Raw genomic sequence first — 8,934 nt, 5'->3', positions numbered from 1 at the left:
TCGCTAGATGTTTCCACATTGGAATCATCTATTTCTCCAGATCTCCAAAAAGTCCTGGACAATCATTCCAAGGTATTTGAGACTCCAAAAGGTCTCCCACCTATGCGTGATCATGATCATGCTATTCATCTGATTCCAGGAAGTGTTCCTCCAAACATCAGGCCGTACAGATATCCCTATGTCCAAAAAAGTGAAATTGAACATATGGTTGCAGAAATGCTAGAGGCTGGTATAATTCAACCGAGTCAAAGTTCTTTCTCAGCTCCAGTAGTATTGGTGCACAAGAAGGATGGATCATGGCGCATGTGTCCGGATTATAGGGAGCTCAACAAGCTCACTATTAAAGATAAGTCCCCCATCCCTGTTATTGATGAATTACTGGATGAATTGCATGGATCAATTTACTTCACCAAGTTGGATCATCGTTCGGGATGTCATCAAATCAGAATGAAGATTGAAGACATTCCGAAAACGACATTTAGAACTCATGAGGGTCATTATAAATTTTTGGTCATGCCTTTTGGCCTTACCAATGCACCTTCAACATTTCAAGGTTTGATGAATTCAATTTTCAAACCATTCCTTAGAAAATTTGTGTTAGTAATTTTTTGATGATATACTAATCTACAGCAAGTCTTGGAAGGATCATGTTGAACATGTTGACAGGGTGCTACAACTATTGGAGGAGAAACAATTATATGCAAAAAGATCCAAATGTTTCTTTGGAGTCCAGGAGGTGGAATATTTGGGTCATATTGTATCTCATGAAGGAGTTAAGGTAGACCCTAGCAAAATTAAAGCCATTAAGGAATGGAAAATCCCCACATCCATAAAGCATCTGCGAGGATTTCTTGGGTTGACAGGGTATTATCGCAAGTTTGTTAAGAATTATGGGAGAATAGCAGCACCTCTAACAACATTATTGAAGAAAGATTCATTTTCATGGACTCCGGAAGCAACAAAGGCCTTTGAACATCTTAAAGAGGCAATGTGCCAAGCACCGGTCTTAGCTACACCGGACTTCACAAAAACCTTTATTGTGGAATGTGATGCTTCAGGAAATGGAATTGGTGCTATTCTAATGCAAGATGAAAGACCCATTTCTTTTGAAAGTCGTCCAATCAAGGGAAAGTTTTTAAGCAAAGCTATTTATGAGAAGGAAATGTTGGCAATACTCCATGCACTTAAGAAATGGCGACCCTACCTAATGGGAAGACACTTCAAGGTAAAAACGGATCATGATAGCCTTAAATACTTTTTAGAACAAAGATTATCCTCTGAAGAGCAACAAAAGTGGGTCACAAAGATGTTGGGTTATGACTTTGAAATCATCTACAAAAAAGGGAAGCAAAATGTGGTGGTAGATGCACTCTCAAGAAAGGATGAGGATGTGGAAGCATTGTTGTGTGCCATTTCTATTATCCAACCAGATTGGATAAACGAAGCAAGGGAGGAATGGAAGAATGACGAAGAAGTGTGGGCACTTATTCGAAAGCTACAACAAGATTCCAGTACTTCTGATACATTTAGCTGGCAAAATGATTCGTTATGGTACAAAGATCGCTTATACCTCTGTAAGAATTCCCAGCTAAAACAAAAGATTCTTATGGAATTGCACACTTCTCCCTTAGGAGGGCACTCAGGATTTTTAAAAACTTACCACAGGGTTAAGAAGGAATTTTTTTGGGATGGCCTTAAATCAGATATTCAAAAGTTTGTGGCAGAATGTTTGGTTTGCCAGCAAAATAAAGTTGGAACAATTAAGCCCTGGGTTTATTACAACCTTTATCCATTCCAAGCCAATGTTGGGAGGAGGTTTCAATGGATTTTGTCACAGGTTTACACAAGTCTGAGGGAAAGAGTGTCATCATGGTGGTAGTTGACAGACTTACCAAGTATGCACACTTTTGTGCATTATCACATCCATTTAAAGCCAGTACAGTTTCTACTGCATTTATGGAAACAGTTCAAAAGCTACATGGAAACCCAAAGATTATTGTAAGTGACAGAGATCCCATTTTCACTGGAAATTTTTGGACAGAATTATTTTCTTGTCTTGGTACTCAGTTAGCTCATAGCTCATCTTATCATCCTCAATCTGATGGGCAAACTGAGATAGTAAACAAATGTTTGGAAGGATATCTTCGTTGCTTTGTATCTGATAAACAGACACAATGGGTCAAATGGTTGCCTCTGGCTGAATGGTGGTATAACACTTCCTTCCATACAGCAACAAAAATGACCCCATTTATGGCACTTTATGGGTATCAACCACCATCCATCACATCATATTTAAGAGAAAATTCTAAGGTTCAGGCAGTGGAACATCACATCGAACATCAACAACAAGTCCTCCAACTCTTAAAGGATAACCTTGTGCTGGCACAAAATAGAATGAAACAACAGGCAGATCAACATCGCAGTGAAAGAAGTTTTGATGTAGGTGATTGGGTATTCCTACGGCTACAACCATATAAGCAAATGTCCCTAAAGCAAGCTAAGAAGGATAATAAATTATCACCAAAATATTATGGTCTGTACAAGGTGTTGCAAAAGATTGGTACTATGGCATACAAATTGGAGCTTCCTGCAGCTTCTCGATTACACCCAGTTTTCCATGTTTCATGTTTAAAGAAGGTTATAGGTGACAAGCTCCCAATTCAAACAATATTGCCAGAACTTGACGAGGAAGGAAAAATTATATTGGAACCGGAGCAGTCACAGAAACAAGAACTCGACAGCTACGAAATCGATCAATTTCAGAGTATCTTATCAAGTGGAAGAACTTATCCACTGAAGATTCCACATGAGAGGATGAGAATTTTATGCATAAGTATCCAGAACTACTCAAGCGTTGAGGACAACACTTTTTTGAAGGAGAGGGGTGTGTTGGGTCCCTATAATACTAGTGATTACCCTATTACTATTGTAGTTATACCCCTTATTTATATTGTTGTGCCCCTATTACCCCCATATTGTTATTTCTGTGCCCCATAGAATCCCTCTATTGTTATTTTTGTGGCTTTATATTATTATTGTTAGGTCGGCTGGATTATATTGTGACTCCTTAGACTCCTATATATAGAAATGAGGTTTTGTCATTTGTATCATCCAAGAATTGTTCATTTATGTAATGTAAAGGAGGTTTCCCCCTCGAAGAGGCTAAATTCTAAGGCGTGGATCTCTCTTTTCTATCTTTTTGTGAGCTGGTTTCATAACAGATATGCAATATCGCATATCGCATATCGCAATGTCGCGTAAAAAAAACATAACCATTTAACGATTGTAACGATCCGCGATCTTGTGATAGCGCGATACTGCGATCCGCAATCTTGCGATAGCGCGATCAAGCAACCTTGCGATAACACATCTTAATGAAATTTGCGGTAATGCGATACTGCGATGCGAATCACAGAAACATTCCATCGCAGATTTTCCCCGGCTCAACATTCAAGAAAAGCTTTCTGTAAACCAAGAATTGGATATGTGCTTTAATGATAATTAATGAATGATATGTCAGTTGTTAATGAAAGACAGTTCTGTGTTGTTCAAAGAGTCAGGTTACGTCACGTGGCATGTTTTTTTACTTCCGTAGAGCTTAAAACTTTCTTGTCGATTTTTATTATCATTACTCTCTCCTCATGTGTGAATTGCAGGAATGAAAAAACAGAAGTAACACAAAGCAATGTGCAGGAAGCCATGAAGGAAAAGGGTAAAGCTCCAATACTCAGAGACAAAGAAAAGACGCCCTCATAAATGGATACTGCATGCAACAGAGCCACAGATTCACAGAACGCTGCTGAGCTATCCATTACAGATCTTTCATTCACAGCCGTGGCTGAATGAGTAATTGAACAATGCTGATATCAACAGGCGGTTTAACGCTCAAGGTCAGAAGCTCACGAAAGCAATATTTTTACAAATTTTGAAGCTTATACCTGGTGAAGGAAAAGGTGCTAAAGGCGAAAAACGCATCAGAGAGGCCCGGATCAAAGAACGGAGGCAGTTTCTGATGCGCGATTAGCGCTTAGCGCTAATCGCGCATCGTTGAGAAAATTGCTCAAAAAACAAAGCCTCTAACTGCTCAGTCACTTGTAAGCCCGGAAAACACAAGAAAGCAATGGTAAAGAACAAACTGGAAACATAAAGCTGAAAGGAAAGGCAGAAGCAATTCGAGGATTAACCAAGTGGAACTTGGATTATTACTGGGCATACACAGTAAATCCACATAGACAGAGGATAACTCTCGAGTATATCATCGATTTTGCTGAAAAGATGGTGCCAGCTCTTACCATTTATGTTTGCTTAGCTCAACCAAAAGCGGAAGACAGTCAGCCGACTCTACCCAGGCAAATATTGAATGCTCGCAACATTAAGGAGCAAATGCAGAAATAGTTAGATATTAGATTTAATTTTTAGAAATAGTTTTGCTTAGAAAAGGGCGGTCATTTAAACCGTATCCTGAATCTGTGTAATTAAGTTATTTAGTTAGTAGTATTTAAACCCTTCTCATGCATTTAGAGAAGGGTCCAGAAATTTATCAAAAACTTGTCCTCAGAACATGCACTTTTGCACCCTCAGAGGAGGTTTTGGTGAATGAATGGATCAAGATTTTTTGATGTTTGCATTTGATATCTGCTACTGATGTTGCACTTCTGTACTCTTAGTGGATGTTATAGCAAGGAGAGATAAATCATTGTTGCTTGAAGCTTATGAGTAGGACTAGTCATAAATGGTACTTTTATCTCTTTACCATTTCTGCTTATACGTTAAAGTGATATACAATTTTTAGTTGTTTATGTATTATTGCATGAATTCCTGAGTTATCATTTGGCACTTTTGTACGGTGATAGCTATTTATTTATGCTTAATGTATGAATAGCTCATTATGCGATATGCTTTTCACAACAGTTTCGTCTAAATTTTTAAGCGAAGTGGTTCATCTTGATTGATTTCCTTTCTTATAATTGCTGAATGATCTTTATTACCAGTTGTTATTTGAAATCTCTTTAGATCGCATAATAGAAGAATTACATCCTGGGTTAGTATAGATTTAAATGTGTTGTTTATTAGATTACAATAGCATAGAATTAGATTAAATTTTTAATTAGAATATCTTAGATAGGAACTGTTAGATCAGCAACATCAAATTCTACACACACACACTCATAGATTGGGAAACTGGTCCCATTATCCCCAGTCGGACCCGCTATACCAAACGGATAAGGAGCTGCCAACCAAGGTCCGTACCGGGAGGGTATCCCCCTTGTTGTTGACCCGATTTTCGGGGCTTCAACAGGTACCTGGCAGAAATGGTGGGGGGAAATTGGAAATTCTATCAGTTGTGTCGGCAGCTCACTCTTGAACATGATACTTTCTGCTTCATGTAGGGTTGGGATATCCTCCTTTTCATCATTGACCTTCCTGGTTTGGGTCGTTCATTTTTTCCTTCCATTTAATCTCTGCCATGTCATCATGACCACTGATTCTATGGATCCAAAAGCTGCCAAACTATGGAGTCATGTCGCAGATATGTTCAAGAGTTAGTCCTTCTGCAGTTACACTTACTCATGATTCTCTATATCATCTGAAATCATTGCATCCCTTTGTCTTGTGTCGATGATGTAGGATACATCATGGCCCTCCTTCGACACAGTCTCTTCCTGTCGATTTCAGCTCATTATCCAGGAAGCTGGCTGAGAGACTCCCTTCCAGTACCTTAGATCTTTCATGCCCTAATGGCAAGTTCTTCACACTCAACGACAAGTTCACATCATTAGCTTCGATCGGGTGATTTCACAGGTGTTTGATTTCAGCTCCTTTACTCACATTCCGTGGACTATGATGTTGGTACCTTGAGAGCCATTGTCATTATTGGTGGTTCCTCTCACGCTTGTTAACGGTTCACATCATTAACCTATAATCAAGCGAGTTTCTAGCATGTTCAACTTCAGCACATTCATTCACATGTTAGGATTTGTACTTTGATTGGGTCGTGTTGGAGCGCAAGACCCTGGGCTCTGATTACACAAGTCCAAGTTGCAAGGTGATGTGACATAATCATGTTGATATACATGTCTCTTTCAGATGGATGGTTATGACCATACCATGAGTTGTTATATGTGATCCTTCTCATTATTGGATGGTTGCGACCATACCTTGGTTTCGTTATGATCCTCTCTATTGGATGGCTACGCCCATGCCTTGGATCCATTTACATGATCATTCTCTGGATGGTTGCATCCATACCACGATTCATGTATCATTTGTCAGAGTTTTCAGTGATGTATATGTATCTATGCTTGCTTTCAGGTTTTTCGATGACGGACTCCGGTTCTCCACCACTACTTATAAAGCATTTCACCCCTCTCTCTAGTTCAGCCTTCATGCTTTAGGGGAAATCTGTTACACAGCATCTTGTCACTATCCCTGTAATCCTCGTTCCACGGTCCTGGAGGACCTCTACAATGAACCCTGCATGCTTTCCCATCATTAAGAAACTCCCATTATTTCCCTCTTCATGATCAGAATGATTCCCTTTTGCATCATTTCCCAAGAATATTCCTTTTACCCCAGTTTACAAGACCGGCGCTAATGACTAGTTTCCTCCTCATGCTGATTTGCAGAGATTAAAACCAGGACTAGCATCGTACGGTGCTACTGAGCCTTTTCTCAGTCGCGTTGATCCTCTTTTGGCAAGTTTTTTAAATATGGAGTCGAAGCTTCCAGGTCTAGAAGCTTCGTAATGGAAGTCTGGTAAATGGTTGGGCTGGATGGAGCTAAGGAAGTTAGCTTGGGCTCTTTCCCCTATTAGGATGGAACCAACCCAAGAGATAAAGCCTTTTCCCATGATAAGATGAACCATCCCCCCTCTATCCAAGCTATATAAACCCCTCCTTTTACAAGTTTCACTAGTTTTCAGCCTTGGTATTTTTGGAGCTTGAATAATCAACAAAACATATATAGCTTGTAGCTCTCTGGTTTATGTTTGAGGGATAATAATGTGTTTGTTTTGGTTTGAGACTAAAGAGAATAAGCCTTAAAACTTCCATTGTTGGGGCCATCCATTAAATGCTAGCAGAAGTGTGGGAACCCGGATATGTCGGAGGAGACCAGCAACGTCAAGGCATTGGTTGTAATCTCTTTCTGAACTTATATGAATATAACTATTAATTGATTTCCTCCATTGAAGTGTTATCTTACATTTTATGGCTTAATGTTCCTTGACCTATTAAGTAGGTTGAATGCAATTTGTATGCTATCATGTTTTTTGTTGTTGTTTATTTGCTTGTTTCAGGTATTCGAAGGAAGGAAACACAAAGTAGCTGGAGTAAGGAAGCAGGATCATCACCAAGTGGAATAATATTCTATGAGGTAGGCCCTCTTATTTGATCCTATCCTAAGGAATTGTTCCATAGATTGTTTGTTTGTGGTTAGACCCTCTCTCTCTGGCTAGAGGAATTGTTTGTGTCCGCACTGAGAATTTACCTGCACCACAGCCTCCCCTTGGAACAAATTGGCTTGAGCCTCCTAGATACATCTATTTGATCTCTTGGATAGTTATATATAAGGAGGAAGTTTGATTATATTGAATCTCATCCATTTTACCAACAAAAATAAATATGAAAGTGGAAAATAATAGGAGCAAAATGAAGTCAAAGAGAGAGAAGGATGAATTCAAAAGCAAGAAAATATTCCAAGTTTGACCAAATTTTCTACCTAGTGACATCTCACACATGTGGACTATAAATTCTGTGAGAAAGTTAAAACTTTTGAGATGTCCATAGGGCCAAATTTCGGTCTTCCATTGTAGGTATAGAATTTCAAAGTGTTGAACATATTTGAACAGGTTTACTATCATTGACTTTTACAAGAGTTGACCAGTTTTGAAGGTGACTTGGAGTAGGATTGGACTTGACATTTTGGTGGTAGTTTTGGGTCTTGGTCTTGGTATTGGATATATCATTTTCATATGATTATATAAGAGAATTTTTGTTGGGTTTTCTCCCTTGTGGGATTTTCCCTTGGCTTGGATCCTAGTTTTGGTGTCTCTTGTCTCTTTATTTTTCTTGAAAGATTGAACATTTGTATAATTACTTGATGAAGAACACTTAAGAAATAATAAAAATACATAAACATTCACAAGTAATTATCAAGTAAGAGGAATCAATCCTTATCGACCCTACACTTGGTATGGAAAAACTTTTGAAGTAAGAACAATGAGGGTAATTGCACAATTATGCTCACTAGATGTTCAAACATCTAAGTCTTCCATTTCTCTAGATATCCAAAGTGTCATTGACAATCATTCTAAGGTATTTGATACTCCCAAATGTATCCTACCTATTTGTGATCATGATCTTGCTATTCACTTGATTCCAAGAAGTGTTCCTCCAAACATAGTACCTTACAAATATCCCTATGCCTAGAAGAGTGAAATTGAACATATAGTTGTAGAAATGTTAGAGGTAGGTATAATTCAATCTAGCCAAAATTCTTTCTCTTTTCTAGTAGTTCTAGTGCACAAGAAGGATGGATCATGGTGTATGTGTCTGGATTATAGAGAGCTCAATAAGCTCACTAGTAAAGATAAATTTCCCATTCTTTCCATTGATGAATTATCAATGAACTGCATGGATAAATTTGCTTCACCAAGTTGGATCTTCATTCAAGATATCATCAAATTAGAATGAATACAGGACATATTCTAAAAATAGCATTCAGAACTCATGCAGGTCATTATAAATTTTTGGTCATGCCTTTTTTCCTTACTGTTACACAAAAATATCGTCACCATGATTATTTGCAGTCAGTATGGGTCTATCATCACTTGTACTATCCTCCTAAGCAAGTCTCAGACCTCAGCTCTTCAAGTCAAGCTTTGAAAATGAGAGAAAGACATTAAAAATCAATGTAACTCTGGTTCCGCACTTT

Source organism: Pinus tabuliformis, chromosome 6 (assembly GCF_031772625.1).
Source record: "Pinus tabuliformis cultivar Carrire ecotype Pingquan chromosome 6, CPIR1, whole genome shotgun sequence".
Taxonomy (NCBI): Eukaryota; Viridiplantae; Streptophyta; class Pinopsida; order Pinales; family Pinaceae; genus Pinus; species Pinus tabuliformis.
Note: the sequence above shows the minus strand (reverse complement) of the source record.